Source organism: Bombina bombina, chromosome 9, assembly GCF_027579735.1.
Source record: "Bombina bombina isolate aBomBom1 chromosome 9, aBomBom1.pri, whole genome shotgun sequence".
Lineage (NCBI taxonomy): Eukaryota > Metazoa > Chordata > Amphibia > Anura > Bombinatoridae > Bombina > Bombina bombina.
The window spans coordinates 18,375,936-18,394,786 of NC_069507.1; the positions used below are offsets into that span (position 1 = coordinate 18,375,936).

At 42.7% G+C, this 18,851-nt stretch overlaps 1 protein-coding gene across 1 annotated transcript in view; it reads right to left on the bottom strand.

Annotated features, from left to right (window-relative positions):
* SAR1A (secretion associated Ras related GTPase 1A) overlaps window positions 1-13,110 on the bottom strand; it is an 85,280-nt gene extending 72,170 nt beyond the window's left edge. Inside the window, exon 1 of the mRNA XM_053691933.1 lies at window positions 12,972-13,110. The gene's annotated coding sequence lies outside the window, so the exon portion shown is untranslated. The remainder of the gene's footprint in view (window positions 1-12,971) is intronic.
* Between the last annotated feature and the right edge of the window lie 5,741 nt (window positions 13,111-18,851).

The window sequence follows — 18,851 nt, forward strand, 5'->3', positions numbered from 1 at the left end:
ATAACACACAATATTATACATTAGCAAGAGCACTAGATAACAGCCCTATTATCTGTCATGTAGTGATACAGATGCTACCTAGGTATCTCTATAACACACAATATTATACATTAGCAAGAGCACTAGATAACAGCACTATTACCTGTCATGTAGTGCTATAGATACTACCTAGGTATCTCTATAACACAATATTATACATTAGCAAGAGCACTAGATAACAGCACTATTACCTGTCATGTAGTGCTACAGATACTACCTAGGTATCTCTATAACACACAATATTATACATTAGCAAGAGCACTAGATAACAGCACTATTACCTGTCATGTAGTGCTACAGATACTACCTAGGTATCTCTATAACACACAATATTATACATTAGCAAGAGCACTAGATAACAGCACTATTACCTGTCATGTAGTGCTACAGATACTACCTAGGTATCTCTATAACACAAAATTATACATTAGCAAGAGCACTAGATAACAGCACTATTACCTGTCATGTAGTGCTACAGATACTACCTAGGTATCTCTATAACACACAATATTATACATTAGCAAGAGCACTAGATAACAGCACTATTACCTGTCATGTAGTGCTACAGATACTACCTAGGTATCTCTATAACACACAATATTATACATTAGCAAGAGCACTAGATAACAGCACTATTATCTGTCATGTAGTGCTACAGATACTACCTAGGTATCTCTATAACACACAATATTATAAATTAGCACTAGATAACAGCACTATTACCTGTCATGTAGTGCTACAGATACTACCTAGGTGTATCTATAACACACAATATTATACATTAGCAAGAGCACTAGATAACAGCACTATTACCTGTCATGTAGTGCTACAGATACTACCTAGGTATCTCTATAACACAGAATATTATACATTAGCAAGAGCACTAGATAACAGCACTATTACCTGTCATGTAGTACTACAGATACTACCTAGGTGTATCTATAACACACAATATTATACATTAGCAAGAGCACTAGATAACAGCACTATTACCTGTCATGTAGTGCTACAGATACTACCTAGGTATCTCTATAACACACAATATTATACATTAGCAAGAGCACGCACTATTACCTGTCATGTAGTGCTACAGATACTACCTAGGTATCTCTATAACACACAATATTATACATTAGATAGAGCACTAGATAACAGCACTATTACCTGTCATGTAGTGCTGCAGATACTACCTAGGTATCTCTATAACACACAATATTATACAATAGTAAGAACACTAGATAACAGCACTATTACCTGTCATGTAGTGCTACAGATACTACCTAGGTATCTATATAACACATAATATTATACATTATCAATATCACTAGATAACAGCACTATTACCTGTCATGTAGTGCTACAGATACTACCTAGGTATCTCTATAACACAATATTATACATTAGCAAGAGCACTAGATAACACCACTATTACCTGTCATGTAGTACTACAGATACTACCTAGGTATCTCTATAACATACAATATCATACATTAGCAAGAGCACTAGATAACAGCACTATTACCTGTCATGTATTGCTACAGATACTACCTAGGTATCTCTATAACACACAATATTATACATTAGCAAGAGCACTAGATAACAGCATTATTACCTGTCATGTAGTGCTACAGATACTACCTAGGTATCTCTATAACACACAATATTATACATTAGCAAGAGCACTAGATAACAGCACTATTACCTGTCATGTAGTGCTACAGATACTACCTAGGTATCTCTATAACACACAATATAATACATTAGGAAGAGCACTAGATAACAGTACTATTACCTGTCATGAAGTGCTACAGATACTACCTAGGTATCTCTATAACACACAATATTATACATTAGCAAGAGCACTAGATAACAGCACTATTACCTGTCATGTAGTGCTACAGATACTACCTAGGTATCTCTATAACACACAATATTATACATTAGCAAGAGCACTAGATAACAGCACTATTACCTGTCATGTAGTGCTACAGATACTACCTAGGTATCTCTATAACACACAATATTATACATTAGCAAGAGCACTAGATAACAGCACTATTACCTGTCATGTAGTGCTACAGATACTACCTAGGTATCTCTATAACACAATATTATACATTAGCAAGAGCACTAGATAACAGTACTATTACCTGTCATGTAGTGCTACAGATACTACCTAGGTATCTCTATAACACACAATATTATACATTAGCAAGAGCACTAGATAACAGCACTATTACCTGTCATGTAGTGCTACAGATACTACCTAGGTATCTCTATAACACAATATTATACATTAGCAAGAGCACTAGATAACAGCACTATTACCTGTCATGTAGTGATACAGATACTACCTAGGTATCTCTATAACATAATATTATACATCAGCAAGAGCACTAGATAACAGCACTATTACCTGTCATGTAGTGCTACAGATACTACCTAGGTATCTCTATAACACACAATATTATACATTAGCAAGAGCACTAGATAACAGCACTATTACCTGTCATGTAGTGCTACAGATACTACCTAGGTAACTCTATAACACACAATATTATAATATTATACATTAGCAAGAGCACTAGATAACAGCACTATTACCTGTCATGTAGTGCTACAGATACTACCTAGGTATCTCTATAACACAATATTATACATTAGCAAGAGCACTAGATAACAGCACTATTACCTGTCATGTAGTGCTACAGATATTACCTAGGTATCTCTATAACACACAATATTATACATTAGCAAGAGCACTAGATAACAGCACTATTACCTGTCATGTAGTGCTACAGATACTACCTAGGTATCTCTATAACATAATATTATACATTAGCAAGAGCACTAGATAACAGCACTATTACCTGTCATGTAGTGCTACAGATACTACCTAGGTATCTCTATAACACACAATATTATACATTAGCAAGAGCACGCACTATTACCTGTCATGTAGTGCTACAGATACTACCTAGGTATCTCTATAACACACAATATTATACATTAGCAAGAGCACTAGATAACAGCACTACTACCTGTCATGTAGTGCTACAGATACTACCTAGGTATCTCTATAACACACAATATTATACATTAGCGAGAGCACTAGATAACAGCACTATTACCTGTCATGTAGTGCTACATATACTACCTAGGTATCTCTATAACACACAATATTATACATTAGATAGAGCACTAGATAACAGCACTATTACCTGTCATGTAGTGCTACAGATACTACCTAGGTATCTCTATAACACACAATATTATACATTAGCAAGAGCACTAGATAACAGCACTACTACCTGTCATGTAGTGCTACAGATAATACCTAGGTATCTCTATAACACATAATATTATACATTAGCAAGCGCATTAGATAACATAACTATTACCTGTCATGTAGTGCTACAGATGCTACCTAGGTATCTCTATAACACACATTAGCAAGAGCACTAGATAACAGCACTATTACCTGTCATGTAGTGCTACAGATGCTACCTAGGTATCTCTATAACACACAATATTACACATTAGCAAGAGCACTAGATAACAGCACTATTACCTGTCATGTAGTGCTACAGATACTACCTAGGTATCTCTTCAACAAAGAATACTATGGAACGAAGCAAATTTAATAGAAGTAAATTGGAAACTTTTTAAAATCGTGTGGTATGCTCTGTCTGAATCACAAAAGAAAATGTTTGGGTTTCATATCCTTTAAGTACAAGGACTTCACATATGAACTTGTATTTTTCCCTATACTTAAAAAAACACCACGGTCACATTTACTATGTTCAGATGTACTGCACTGTTCTACAGTTTATAGTCAACAAATATGAATACAATTTCCAAAAAAAACCAACAAAAGCTAAAAAAGAAGAAGATTGGTGCTAACTAGTGTTTAAAGTGATGTAGAGGAATGTGACTAGTGAAACAGAAAGATACAATATAAAACCGGTAAACAGAGAGGCCCGTTATTTTTAATACCTTTAGGGAAAAAAATTAGGAAAGATTAGGGCTTTGCCCTAATCTTTCTTCCTTTAAATGCTCCCTGAAGACTTTTCTGTTCAGAGAAGCCTACCACCCAACTCAATAATAAATTAATTTCACTTCCCTAACAACATTTCCCTCATCTAACTCTGCATTAAAGGGACACTGAATCCACATTTTTTTCTTTCAGGATTCAGATAGAGCGTGCAATTTTAAGCAACTTTCTAATTTACTCCTATTATCGATTGTTCTTCGTTCTCTTGCTATCTTTATTTTAAAAAGCAGGAATGTAAGTCTTAGCAGTCAGCCCATTTTAGGTTCAGCACCATGGATAGCGCTTGCTTATTGGAGGCTTACATTTACCCACCTATAAGCAAGCATAACCCAGGTTCTCAACCAAAAATGGGCCGGCTACTATGCATCACATTCCTGCTTTTTAAATAAAGATAGCAAAAGAACAAAGGAAAATTGATAATAGGAGTAAATTAGAAGGTTGCTTAAAATTGCATGCTCTATCTGAATCACAAAAGAAATAGAACTGGGTTTAGTGTCCTTTTAACATCTTTCTCAGTCCTCACCTCCTGTTTCTCAACCTCCTACCCTTCTAGATTGTAAGTTTCCCACGGGAATAGGGCCCTCAATTCCTCCAGTATGTGTTTGTACATTTTGTCCTGTCTCTTACAAGTTTTATATCATTGTTTTATTTAAATGAATTGTACCCATGGACAGCGCTGCAGAATATGCTGGCGCTTCATAAATAAAGTATAATAAAAAAATAAGACAATATATTTAGAGCAGTAGCCTCTGACATGAAGCTGTTTAATGGTGTAACCCCACTCAACAAGGCCACAGACAGCTTTGTCTGAAAACACTGCTGACTCCTGCACTGCTCTGTCAGATCCCATCCAAGGCAAAACATGCTGCTATCCCAGATGTCATTGCAGAAAATGCAGCAGTTCTGCAGCAAGAACAGGACACATGCATAAACCTTCATAGAAATTAATTCTGCAGCGCTGCACCACATCAGGCTTTTCTCTTCAAACAGTGCTGTACTCTGGCTGCACTGTGTAAATTAGTGCAGCCAGAGCTGTTTGAAGAGCACAGTCAAATATGGAGCAGTGGAAGCACATTGATGAGTGGCTCAGGGATTTTTAAACCCCGCCCCCTAAGCCTTTCCCAGTCTGCAAAGCTGTGACTCCTGAGTGTAAGACATTCTTATGCGCAATGCACCTTTTTATTACTTCATTTATACCTTATAATTATGTGATGTTAGACGAAGACGAGAAACTTGCTTTACTATACAAATAATCATCACAGTACAAGTAAGCTGGTGCCTTAGTTGAAACAGTCCAATTTAAAATGTGATATTAAAGTGACCAGCAGAAACATTTTTCACAAAAACAAAAAAAATCAAATTGCAGAAAGTGAAAAAAAGTTCTGCCTCTGGGTTTTTCATATTAACCAGGCTCCACAGGAGCAGACAGCAAGTCCAATACGCACAGGTGAATGAGTTGCACCTGTTTGCTTATGCTCCAAATTTCCAAACGTAAAATGATCCCCTGGAATTTAATTTATCCCAAGTTGAAAGTTCATGGCTGCCAGGTTTTACTTTGTTAAAGGGACTTTTTTGTAGGAAAAAAGGGTTATATAGAAGCTGATTAAAGGGACACTAAACTCAAATTTTTTCTTTCATGATTCAGATAGAGCAACAATTTTAAGCAACTTTCTAAATTACTGTTATTATCAATTTTGCTTCATTTTCTTGCTATCTTTATTTAAAGAGCAGGAATGTGATGCATAGGAGCTGGCCAATTTTTGGTTGAGAACCTGGGTTATGCTTGCTTATTGGTGGGTAAATGTAAGCCTCCAATAAGCAACCGTGGATAGGGTGCTGAACCTAAAATGGGCTGGCTGCTAAGATTTACATTCCTGCTTTTAAAATAAAGATAGCAAGAGAACAAAGAAAAAATAATAGGAGTAAATTAGAAAGTTGGTTAAAATGTAATGCTCTATCTGAATCATTAAAGAAAAAAATGGGTTTAGTGTCCCTTTAACTTTAAGGGGAAACAGGATGTGCCTGGTTTTGCCAGAGTTCTGGGTCTTTAGCTAATTGGTTGAAAGGAAAGCTCCCACATAAAAAAATTATGTTTCTGTGTTTAAATCAAATTAATGCATTTTGAAACATTTTTTTAGATGAACTGAAAATGTTGAGCATGAGTTTTTAGTAAGAATAAAAACCTGTTTAATTATCATAGGGTGTTTTTTGTTATTTATAAACAGGCATGCTCAGCCGTATATAATCACTGTGCACGCAGGGAGCACACAGATCTGTCAAGGGACAGAAAAAACAGCTACAAACAAGACGTTTTAAATAAGCTTTCCACCTCTAAACAGTTGGGTGACAGCTCAGACATGGCCACAAGAACCTAGCTAGGTTCTGAAAGTCACAAAAATGCTAATTTGTCATGATCACAAAACCAGAAGTTACCCATGACTCACCGTCACAATAAATCACCCGAGTAGATACTTTCTATGGCACATTTATCCGGGACCCAATACTTTCACCTGTTTCCCAGACAAGCACAGTGTGGCTCTCGGATGTCACAAAGCAGTGTGCACATTTATGTACGTTGTGACCGCGTCACAAGTAAAGTGAAGACCACACAGTTTACACAGAAATCAACGTATAGCCCAATGCTTTCCTACAGGACAGAATTATTCATTACATGCATGTAACAAAAGTACTGGGCATTATCCCTTATTACATACATCAGGGCTCGAAAAACCCAGGGAGCCACCGGCGTGTAGAATGTACCTCTGTTATTCTCCTTATATCTATATACAAATACCAATAGCTGGATCATAAAAGCATGTCTGGCTTCTAAATTGTAAATAGATGTCTTGACCCCTAAATGCATTCTATATTATGGCTATATGCAAATCCAACAGCACACTTATTATTTCATATAGTTTGTGTGTGACACATATTAGTGGCCGTTATTGCTGCTCAAAGGCAACGTCTTGAGATTGTTAGTATCACAAACTAATCTAAACAATCATATAAATGCTGAATTGCTTTAATAAAATGTATTTGTTACAAGTAATGCTAAGTGCGCAACCTTCAGTTCTGTGTTTGTGCCCTATTAACATATGTTCTAGCTATTCCCTTGATTAAAGGGACACTGAACCCAAATTTTTTCTTTCGTGATTCAGATAGAGCATGAAATTTTAAGCAACTTTCTAATTTACTCCTGCTATCAAATGTTCTTCATTCTCTTGGTATCTTTATTTGAAATGCAAGAATGTAAGTTTAGATGCCGGCCCATTTTTGGTGAACAACCTGGGTTGTCCTTGCCGATTGGTGGATACATGCATCCACCAATAAAAAAAATGCTGAACCAAGAAAAAAGCTTATATGCCTTTTTTTTTCAAAAAAAGATAGCAAGAGAACGAGAAAAATTGACAATAGGAGTAAATTAGAAAGTTGCTTAAAATTGCATGCTCTGATTCACGGAGGAAGAAAAAAAAAATTGGGTTCAGTGTCCCTTTAACCGCTGACTCTCTCTTTTACAACTGGAAGCATTTTCTTAGTGAGAGGTAAATACATTACAGGTGTGTAATCTGGTAATGTGAGAATATATTAAAATACACAAAATGTCATTACCAATAAAAACAGAACAATTTTACAACACACGGGGGAGATACCTTACAATATCATAACTAATTGCCCAAACATTAAAAGGGACACTGAACCCAATTTTTTTTTTGCGATTCAGATAGAGCATGCAATTTAAGCAACTAATTCATGCCCATTATAAATTTGTCTTTGTTTCTCTTGCTATCTTTATTTGAAAAATAAGGCATCTAAGCTTTTTTTTTTGGTACAGACCTGTGGAAAGCACTTTTTAATTGGTGGATGAATTTATCTACCAATCAGCAAGAACAACCCCGGTTGGTCATCAAAAATGGGCCGGCATCTAAACTTACATTTTTGCATTTCAAATAAAGATACAAAGAAAATGAAGAAAAAATGATAATAGGAGTAAATTAGAAAGTTGCTTAAAATTGTATGATCTATCTGAATCACAAAAGAAAAAATTTGGGTTCAGTGTCCCTTTAACTTTCCCCTCCAATAGTTGACCCAGCAGATATTCAGCCCAGAGACAAAACTCTTATTCACTTTCTGCGATGAGATTTTTTTAGTGAAATTTTTTCTGCAGGTCATTTCTAAATGAAATAAAATTGCAAATTTGTGTTACACTAAAGCAACAGATCAATTGCAATGTGTTGGTTAACTGGAGAATAAAGCAATATTTAAAGCTAAAAATCTAGTGCAGTAGTTGAAAATTGCAGTGCAAATTAGCTGCAGACAAAAAAAGTAATTGTAAAATTAATTAATTTGTTTCCTTTTCTCTTAGTCTAACTTAGAAATGTAGTAATAAAAAAGGTGCATTGCTCATACGAACATCTTACATTCAGAGGAAAACAGCTTTGCAGACTGAAAAGCTAGGGAACGAGCTTTCAAAAATCTCCAAGCTAGGGAACAATCAATGCACTACTGCTTTGCAGCACTACTGCATATTTGACTGTTGTCTTCAAACAGTAATTTGCTCTGGATACACTGTGTTAAGGAAAACGTATACAATGCAGCCAGAGAACAGCTCTGTTTAAAAAGAACAACCTAATGTGGAGCAGCGCTGAAAAGTTAAAGTGCTAACAGTTCCTGTTCTTTCTGCAGACATGCATTTTCTGCGATGACATCTCAGATCACTATGTTCTGCTTTGGGGATATTCAGTGTGGGTCAGATCTGCAGGTACTGGAATAAAAGATAGTATTGAAAAATAAATCAGCACAGGATGTCCCCTCTTGTCTGGTTCAAAACACAGGCATGGGTAACAGGCTCACTGGCTCATAGAATTTTACCCCTGGCTCGTTACTTTTTGGGTTAAGCTCCATATATCTATATACAAATACCACTATCTGGCTCCTAAATTTTAAACCAATTTGTAGACTCCCTGCAGAGTATGAGGTTTTAAAGTTGGCAGGAGAATAGTTTACTGGAAAGTCATGTAAAATATTTTTTGTAAATGACATTTCCAAACAAATATAAAAAAAAACAATGAAAACTAATGGAAAAAAAATAAATACAAAAATAACAAATAAACCTGTGGCACGTTTATCTATGGCCCAATACTTACTTGAAGAATATATGAAAAGCATCTGTACTTTTTTGGCATCTTAAAAAGAATTAAAGTACTGAAAAACACCTGAATCCAACATATTTCATGAATATTATTTTTATAGGAAACAAAAACACATACTTCTGCCACTTTGGACATCACCAGAATATCAGATCCATTTCTGTAGACTTTCTAAATGTTAGAGACCAAATTCTTGCCCTCAATGGCCTAGATTTATTAAGCCCTTTTCTCCACTTTGACAGGAGGTTCACAGAAGCAAACCTGAAGTCACGATTTATCAAGCAGCGGTCATCATTTGAATAATATGTTAATTTTAGACTATAGAAAAGTTGTGTAATTACATGAGGTTTTATGCCCATACTTCAGACAGGGAAACGGACAGACTAGACAGGCCTCTCTCTCTGCTGCAACAATTTGATAATATACAAATATAAGAACTAATCTGAGCTAATAAATCGATGTGGTCCTGCCAAGATGGTAGCAGACAGTGGAGGTCCAGCACCAGTATCCTGTTACACCACAGCAGTCTGCCTTGTTTACATGTACTACACAAGGTTCCTACCACGATGTCACAACTACCTGAAGTGATTCATAGCTCCATCCAGAGAATCATTTCTAGGTCACATTACAGAGCTGTCAGTGACATTCTAAACGAGTTATATAAAAAGAACAGCCTGTTATTCAGTAAGTTTACAAAAGGGAGCGGACACCAGTTCAGATGGACAAGAAAAATAAGCGACTGACAACTTGAATTCCATGAAAGATTAAAATCTAAATGTCTATAATGCATATGAAGCGGAAGCAGTTAAATGGATAGGAAAGTCAAAATTAAAACGTGGATGATTAAGACAGAGAACACGCACATATCCTACACTAGTGCGAGCTAGCTGCTGATTGTTAAACACATTGGAGGAGTATAACAGTGATTGACCGCTGGTGTCCTACTCAGTGGGTTATCACCCCCCCTTCCTACTCAGTGTGTTATCATTCCCCCCCCTTCCTACTCAGTGGGTTATCATTCCCCCCCCTTCCTACTCAGTGGGTTATCATTTCCCCCCCCCTTCCTACTCAGTGGGTTATCATTCCCCCCCTTCCTACTCAGTGGGTTATCATTCCCCCCCTTCCTACTCAGTGGGTTATCATTCCCCCCCTTCCTACTCAGTGGGTTATCATTCCCCCCCTTCCTACTCAGTGGGTTATCATTCCCCCCCTTCCTACTCAGTGGGTTATCATTCCCCCCCTTCCTACTCAGTGGGTTATCATTCCCCCCCCTTCCTACTCAGTGGGTTATCATTCCCCCCCCCCTTCCTACTCAGTGGGTTATCATTCCCCCCCCTTCCTACTCCGTGGGTTATCATTTCCCCCCCCCTTCCTACTCAGTGGGTTATCATTTCCCCCCCCCCTTCCTACTCAGTGGGTTATCATTAACCCCCCCCCCCCTTCCTACTCAGTGGGTTATCATTCCCCCCCTTCCTACTCAGTGGGTTATCATTCCCCCCCCTTCCTACTCAGTGGGTTATCATTCCCCCCCCCCCTTCCTACTCAGTGGGTTATCATTCCCCCCCCCCCTTCCTACTCAGTGGGTTATCATTCCCCCCCCCCTTCCTACTCAGTGGGTTATCATTCCCCCCCCCCCTTCCTACTCAGTGGGTTTTCATTCCCCCCCCTTCCTACTCAGTGGGTTATCATTCCCCCCCCCCTTCCTACTCAGTGGGTTATCACCCCCTTCCTACTCAGTGTGTTATCACCCCCTTACCACTCAGTGTGTTATCACCCCCTTACCACTCAGTGTGTTATCACCCCCTTACCACTCAGTGTGTTATCACCCCCTTACCACTCAGTGTGTTATCACCCCCTTACCACTCAGTGTGTTATCACCCCCTTACCACTCAGTGTGTTATCACCCCCTTACCACTCAGTGTGTTATCACCCCCTTACCACTCAGTGTGTTATCACCCCCTTACCACTCAGTGTGTTATCACCCCCTTACCACTCAGTGTGTTATCACCCCCTTACCACTCAGTGTGTTATCACCCCCTTACCACTCAGTGTGTTATCACCCCCTTACCACTCAGTGTGTTATCACCCCCTTACCACTCAGTGTGTTATCACCCCCTTACCACTCAGTGTGTTATCACCCCCTTACCACTCAGTGTGTTATCACCCCCTTACCACTCAGTGTGTTATCACCCCCTTACCACTCAGTGTGTTATCACCCCCTTACCACTCAGTGTGTTATCACCCCCTTACCACTCAGTGTGTTATCACCCCCTTACCACTCAGTGTGTTATCACCCCCTTACCACTCAGTGTGTTATCACCCCCTTACCACTCAGTGTGTTATCACCCCCTTACCACTCAGTGTGTTATCACCCCCTTACCACTCAGTGTGTTATCACCCCCTTACCACTCAGTGTGTTATCACCCCCTTACCACTCAGTGTGTTATCACCCCCTTACCACTCAGTGTGTTATCACCCCCTTACCACTCAGTGTGTTATCACCCCCTTACCACTCAGTGTGTTATCACCCCCTTACCACTCAGTGTGTTATCACCCCCTTACCACTCAGTGTGTTATCACCCCCTTACCACTCAGTGTGTTATCACCCCCTTACCACTCAGTGTGTTATCACCCCCTTACCACTCAGTGTGTTATCACCCCCTTACCACTCAGTGTGTTATCACCCCCTTACCACTCAGTGTGTTATCACCCCCTTACCACTCAGTGTGTTATCACCCCCTTACCACTCAGTGTGTTATCACCCCCTTACCACTCAGTGTGTTATCACCCCCTTACCACTCAGTGTGTTATCACCCCCTTACCACTCAGTGTGTTATCACCCCCTTACCACTCAGTGTGTTATCACCCCCTTACCACTCAGTGTGTTATCACCCCCTTACCACTCAGTGTGTTATCACCCCCTTACCACTCAGTGTGTTATCACCCCCTTACCACTCAGTGTGTTATCACCCCCTTACCACTCAGTGTGTTATCACCCCCTTACCACTCAGTGTGTTATCACCCCCTTACTCCTCAGTGTGTTATCACCCCCTTACTCCTCAGTGTGTTATCACCCCCTTACTCCTCAGTGTGTTATCACCCCCTTACCACTCAGTGTGTTATCACCCCCTTACCACTCAGTGTGTTATCACCCCCTTACTCCTCAGTGTGTTATCACCCCCTTACTCCTCAGTGTGTTATCACCCCCTTACCACTCAGTGTGTTATCACCCCCTTACCACTCAGTGTGTTATCACCCCCTTACTCCTCAGTGTGTTATCACCCCCTTACCACTCAGTGTGTTATCACCCCCTTACCACTCAGTGTGTTATCACCCCCTTACCACTCAGTGTGTTATCACCCCCTTACCACTCAGTGTGTTATCACCCCCTTACCACTCAGTGTGTTATCACCCCCTTACCACTCAGTGTGTTATCACCCCCTTACCACTCAGTGTGTTATCACCCCCTTACCACTCAGTGTGTTATCACCCCCTTACCACTCAGTGTGTTATCACCCCCTTACCACTCAGTGTGTTATCACCCCCTTACCACTCAGTGTGTGACCCCCTCCTCAGCGTCTCCCCCCCACGGACAGTGTGCGTAATCCCCCTTAGTTAGTGTTCCCCTCCCGGTTAGGCCCGCCTCTATATCTAGCTCGGGTTGCTGTGCGAGCTTCAGTACCTAACCGGCCGGGCTACAATTCCCCAAAATGGTAGCATCCCGCCATTACCGTGTCCAGCCTGTCTCCCCGCTCGGTTCCCGGCCCGGGCCCTGATTACACCAGACAGTCACGGTAAGCTGACACCACACACCGGAAATACGTCGCACCAAAGGGCAGAATACAGGAGGGAACTTGGCTTCGGAAACAGCAATTCGCATGCGCAGGGTAGACTGAAACGTAAGCGTACACATTTGACGCATGCGTACTAGTGCGAGACACGCGTGTCAGGAATATGTGCATGCGCAATGCTGCCTTTCTAGGACAGCCTGAGCTGTCCGGTTGCGTGGCTTTTCTTTGGGTCACGTGACAATGTAGTGATGTCATGAGTGGGACAGGAAGTTCCCTGTAATCTAACAATAGCCGGGAGTGACAATTTGAGGGTGGAATGGGATGTGAGGCGGTGACATAATGTGTGCTAAGTGTGAGAGGGGGTGACATAATGTGTGCTAAGTGTGAGAGGGGGTGACAGAGTGTGTGCTTAGTGTGAGAGGGGGGTGACAGAGTGTGTGCTTAGTGTGAGAGGGGGTGACAGAGTGTGTGCTTAGTGTGAGAGGGGGTGACAGAGTGTGTGCTTAGTGTGAGAGGGGGTGACAGAGTGTGTGCTTAGTGTGAGAGGGGGTGACAGAGTGTGTGCTTAGTGTGAGAGGGGGTGACAGAGTGTGTGCTTAGTGTGAGAGGGGGTGACACAGTGTGTGCTTAGTGTGAGAGGGGGTGACAGAGTGTGTGCTTAGTGTGGGGGGGTGACAGAGTGTGTGCTTATTTTGAGATTGAGTGACATAGTGTCTGCTTAGTGTGAGAGGGGGTGACAGAGTGTGTGCTTAGTGTGAGAGGGGGTGACAGAGTGTGTGCTTAGTAAGAGAGGGGGTGACAGAGTGTGTGCTTAGTTTGAGAGGGGGTGACACAGTGTGTGCTTAGTGTGAGAGGGGGTGACACAGTGTGTGCTTAGTGTGAGAGGGGGTGACAGAGTGTGTGCTTATTTTGAGATTGAGTGACATAGTGTGTGCTTAGTGTGAGAGGGGGTGACAGAGTGTGTGCTTAGTGTGAGAGGGGGTGACAGAGTGTGTGCTTAGTGTGAGAGGGGGTGACAGAGTGTGTGCTTAGTATGAGAGGGGGTGACAGAGTGTGTGCTTAGTTTGAGAGGGGGTGACACAGTGTGTGCTTAGTGTGAGAGGGGGTGACACAGTGTGTGCTTAGTGTGAGAGGGGGTGACAGAGTGTGTGCTTATTTTGAGATTGAGTGACATAGTGTCTGCTTAGTGTGAGAGGGGGTGACAGAGTGTGTGCTTAGTGTGAGAGGGGGTGACACAGTGTGTGCTTAGTGTGAGAGGGGGTGACAGAGTGTGTGCTTATTTTGAGATTGAGTGACATAGTGTCTGCTTAGTGTGAGAGGGGGTGACAGAGTGTGTGCTTAGTATGAGAGGGGGTGACAGAGTGTGTGCTAAGTTTGAGAGGGGGTGACACAGTGTGTGCTTAGTGTGAGAGGGGGTGACACAGTGTGTGCTTAGTGTGAGAGGGGGTGACAGAGTGTGTGCTTATTTTGAGATTGAGTGACATAGTGTCTGCTTAGTGTGAGAGGGGGTGACAGAGTGTGTGCTTAGTGTGAGAGGGGGCGACAGAGTGTGTGCTTTGTGTGAGAGGGGGCGACAGAGTGTGTGCTTTGTGTGAGAGGGGGCGACAGAGTGTGTGCTTTGTGTGAGAGGGGGCGACAGAGTGTGTGCTTAGTGTGAGAGGGGGCGACAGAGTGTGTGCTTAGTGTGAGAGGGGGTGACAGAGTGTGTGCTTAGTGTTAGAGGGGGTGACATAGTGTGTGCTTAGTGTGAGAGGGGGTGACAGACTGTGTGCTTAGTGTGAGAGGGGGTGACAGACTGTGTGCTTAGTGTGAGAGGGGGTGACAGAGTGTGTGCTTAGTGTGAGAGGGGGTGACATTGTGTGTGCTTAGTGTGAGAGGGGGTGACAGAGTGTGTGCTTAGTGTGAGAGGGGGTGACAGAGTGTGTGCTTAGTGTGAGAGGGGGTGACAGAGTGTGTGCTTAGTATGAGAGGGGGTGACAGAGTGTGTGCTTAGTATGAGAGGGGGTGACAGTGTGTGCTTAGTGTGAGAGGGGGTGACACAGTGTGTGCTTAGTGTGAGAGGGGGTGACAGAGTGTGTGCTTAGTGTGAGGGGGGTGACAGAGTGTGTGCTTATTTTGAGATTGAGTGACATAGTGTCTGCTTAGTGTGAGAGGGGGTGACACAGTGTGTGCTTAGTGTGAGAGGGGGTGACAGAGTGTGTGCTTATTTTGAGATTGAGTGACATAGTGTCTGCTTAGTGTGAGAGGGGGTGACAGAGTGTGTGCTTAGTATGAGAGGGGGTGACAGAGTGTGTGCTAAGTTTGAGAGGGGGTGACACAGTGTGTGCTTAGTGTGAGAGGGGGTGACACAGTGTGTGCTTAGTGTGAGAGGGGGTGACAGAGTGTGTGCTTATTTTGAGATTGAGTGACATAGTGTCTGCTTAGTGTGAGAGGGGGTGACAGAGTGTGTGCTTAGTGTGAGAGGGGGCGACAGAGTGTGTGCTTTGTGTGAGAGGGGGCGACAGAGTGTGTGCTTAGTGTGAGAGGGGGCGACAGAGTGTGTGCTTAGTGTGAGAGGGGGTGACAGAGTGTGTGCTTAGTGTTAGAGGGGGTGACATAGTGTGTGCTTAGTGTGAGAGGGGGTGACAGACTGTGTGCTTAGTGTGAGAGGGGGTGACAGACTGTGTGCTTAGTGTGAGAGGGGGTGACAGAGTGTGTGCTTAGTGTGAGAGGGGGTGACATTGTGTGTGCTTAGTGTGAGAGGGGGTGACAGAGTGTGTGCTTAGTGTGAGAGGGGGTGACAGAGTGTGTGCTTAGTGTGAGAGGGGGTGACAGAGTGTGTGCTTAGTATGAGAGGGGGTGACAGAGTGTGTGCTTAGTATGAGAGGGGGTGACAGTGTGTGCTTAGTGTGAGAGGGGGTGACACAGTGTGTGCTTAGTGTGAGAGGGGGTGACAGAGTGTGTGCTTAGTGTGAGGGGGGTGACAGAGTGTGTGCTTATTTTGAGATTGAGTGACATAGTGTCTGCTTAGTGTGAGAGGGGGTGACAGAGTGTGTGCTTAGTGTGAGAGGGGGTGACAGAGTGTGTGCTTAGTGTGAGAGGGGGTGACAGAGTGTGTGCTTAGTAAGAGAGGGGGTGACAGAGTGTGTGCTTAGTTTGAGAGGGGGTGACACAGTGTGTGCTTAGTGTGAGAGGGGGTGACACAGTGTGTGCTTAGTGTGAGAGGGGGTGACACAGTGTGTGCTTATTTTGAGATTGAGTGACATAGTGTCTGCTTAGTGTGAGAGGGGGTGACAGAGTGTGTGCTTAGTGTGAGAGGGGGTGACAGAGTGTGTGCTTAGTGTGAGAGGGGGTGACAGAGTGTGTGCTTAGTATGAGAGGGGGTGACAGAGTGTATGCTTAGTTTGAGAGGGGGTGACACAGTGTGTGCTTAGTGTGAGAGGGGGTGACACAGTGTGTGCTTAGTGTGAGAGGGGGTGACAGAGTGTGTGCTTATTTTGAGATTGAGTGACATAGTGTCTGCTTAGTGTGAGAGGGGGTGACAGAGTGTGTGCTTAGTATGAGAGGGGGTGACAGAGTGTGTGCTTAGTTTGAGAGGGGGTGACACAGTGTGTGCTTAGTGTGAGAGGGGGTGACACAGTGTGTGCTTAGTGTGAGAGGGGGTGACAGAGTGTGTGCTTATTTTGAGATTGAGTGACATAGTGTCTGCTTAGTGTGAGAGGGGGTGACAGAGTGTGTGCTTAGTGTGAGAGGGGGCGACAGAGTGTGTGCTTTGTGTGAGAGGGGGCGACAGAGTGTGTGCTTAGTGTGAGAGGGGGCGACAGAGTGTGTGCTTAGTGTGAGAGGGGGCGACAGAGTGTGTGCTTAGTGTGAGAGGGGGTGACAGAGTGTGTGCTTAGCGTGAGAGGGGGTGACAGAGTGTGTGCTTAGCGTGAGAGGGGGTGACAGAGTGTGTGCTTAGCGTGAGAGGGGGTGACAGAGTGTGTGCTTAGCGTGAGAGGGGGTTCACAGAGTGTGTGCTTAGCGTGAGAGCGGGCGACAGAGTGTGTGCTTAGTGTGAGAGGGGGTGACATAGTGTGTGCTTAGTGTGAGATGGGGTGACAGAGTGTGTGCTTAGTGTGAGAGGTTGGTGACATTGTGTGTGCTTAGTGTGAGAGGGGGTGACCAGAAGTGCGTTGCTGCTCATTCAAGAAAGCATACCAAGAGAACGGAGAACAATTGTTAATAGGGGTAAATTAGAAAGTTGCTTAACATTTTCTGCTCTATCTGAATCATGAAAGAAAACATTTGGTTTTCATATCCCTTTAACCATAAATAAAAAATGTGTATATAGCCTAACACTAATGGTCTAAAAGAGGCTGCTTCCGGGTGGTAAATCGCCATAGAACAAGCCACTGAGCTGTTGTTCGTTCCTGGTAGAGCGCTTCTCTCTTTGTATGCAAATTATTATGACCCTTGGGAAGTCTCCCTATGGGTGATGGGGGAAACCAGACGTGGACTCCTTGCCCAGTGTGCTTAGAGGAATGTGGCTGCACCTCACTGACGAGGCCCATAGGAGGCCGAAACGATTGTCTGGGGTTGTCATGTTCCTTGTTCAGAGGAGAATTGCCTGTTATTTCGGGGCTGGACTGACCTTACTTGGCAGGATCAGACTGATATACTTCAGGAAAGTTTTCTTCTGTGAAAAGCACACTGGTCTAAAAGAGGCTGCTTCCGGGTGGTAAATCGCCATAGAACAAGCCACTGAGCTGTTGTTCGTTCCTGGTAGAGCGCTTCTCTCTTTGTATGCAAATTATTATGACCCTTGGGAAGTCTCCCTATGGGTGATGGGGGAAACCAGACGTGGACTCCTTGCCCAGTGTGCTTAGAGGAATGTGGCTGCACCTCACTGACGAGGCCCATAGGAGGCCGAAACGATCGTCTGGGGTTGTCATGTTCCTTGTTCAGAGGAGAATTGCCTGGTATTTCGGGGCTGGACTGACCTTACTTGGCAGGATCAGACTGATATACTTCAGGAAAGTTTTCTTCTGTGAAAAGCACACTGGTCTAAAAGAGGCTGCTTCCGGGTGGTAAATCGCCATAGAACAAGCCACTGAGCTGTTGTTCGTTCCTGGTAGAGCGCTTCTCTCTTTGTATGCAAATTATTATGACCCTTGGGAAGTCTCCCTATGGGTGATGGGGGAAACCAGACGTGGACTCCTTGCCCAGTGTGCTTAGAGGAATGTGGCTGCACCTCACTGACGAGGCCCATAGGAGGCCGAAACGATCGTCTGGGGTTGTCATGTTCCTTGTTCAGAGGAGAATTGCCTGGTATTTCGGGGCTGGACTGACCTTACTTGGCAGGATCAGACTGATATACTTCAGGAAAGTTTTCTTCTGTGAAAAGCACACTGGTCTAAAAGAGGCTGCTTCCGGGTGGTAAATCGCCATAGAACAAGCCACTGAGCTGTTGTTCGTTCCTGGTAGAGCGCTTCTCTCTTTGTATGCACACTAATGGTAATACCCTATACATCAAACTTATATCCTCCACTCAAAATGTATATTATAATATATCATATTATTAGTCATGAATTGTAACATAAACAACCGTCTAAATAGTTTATTGACATGGCTATAAAGCACTATTCTAATACGATACATATCAGAATTTTAATTAAACCACCTGTAAGGCTCCTACAACCAAACTATAATTTACTCATCACATGTATAGATATCCTAACCAATGCAGATGTGTACATTGCCTCACAGAATACCCAAACATCATTTTTTAATATAGTAAAAAAAAAGTCACCAGTCATTGTCCACAAGATCTTGTATATCACTCATTATGTGTGAAATAGT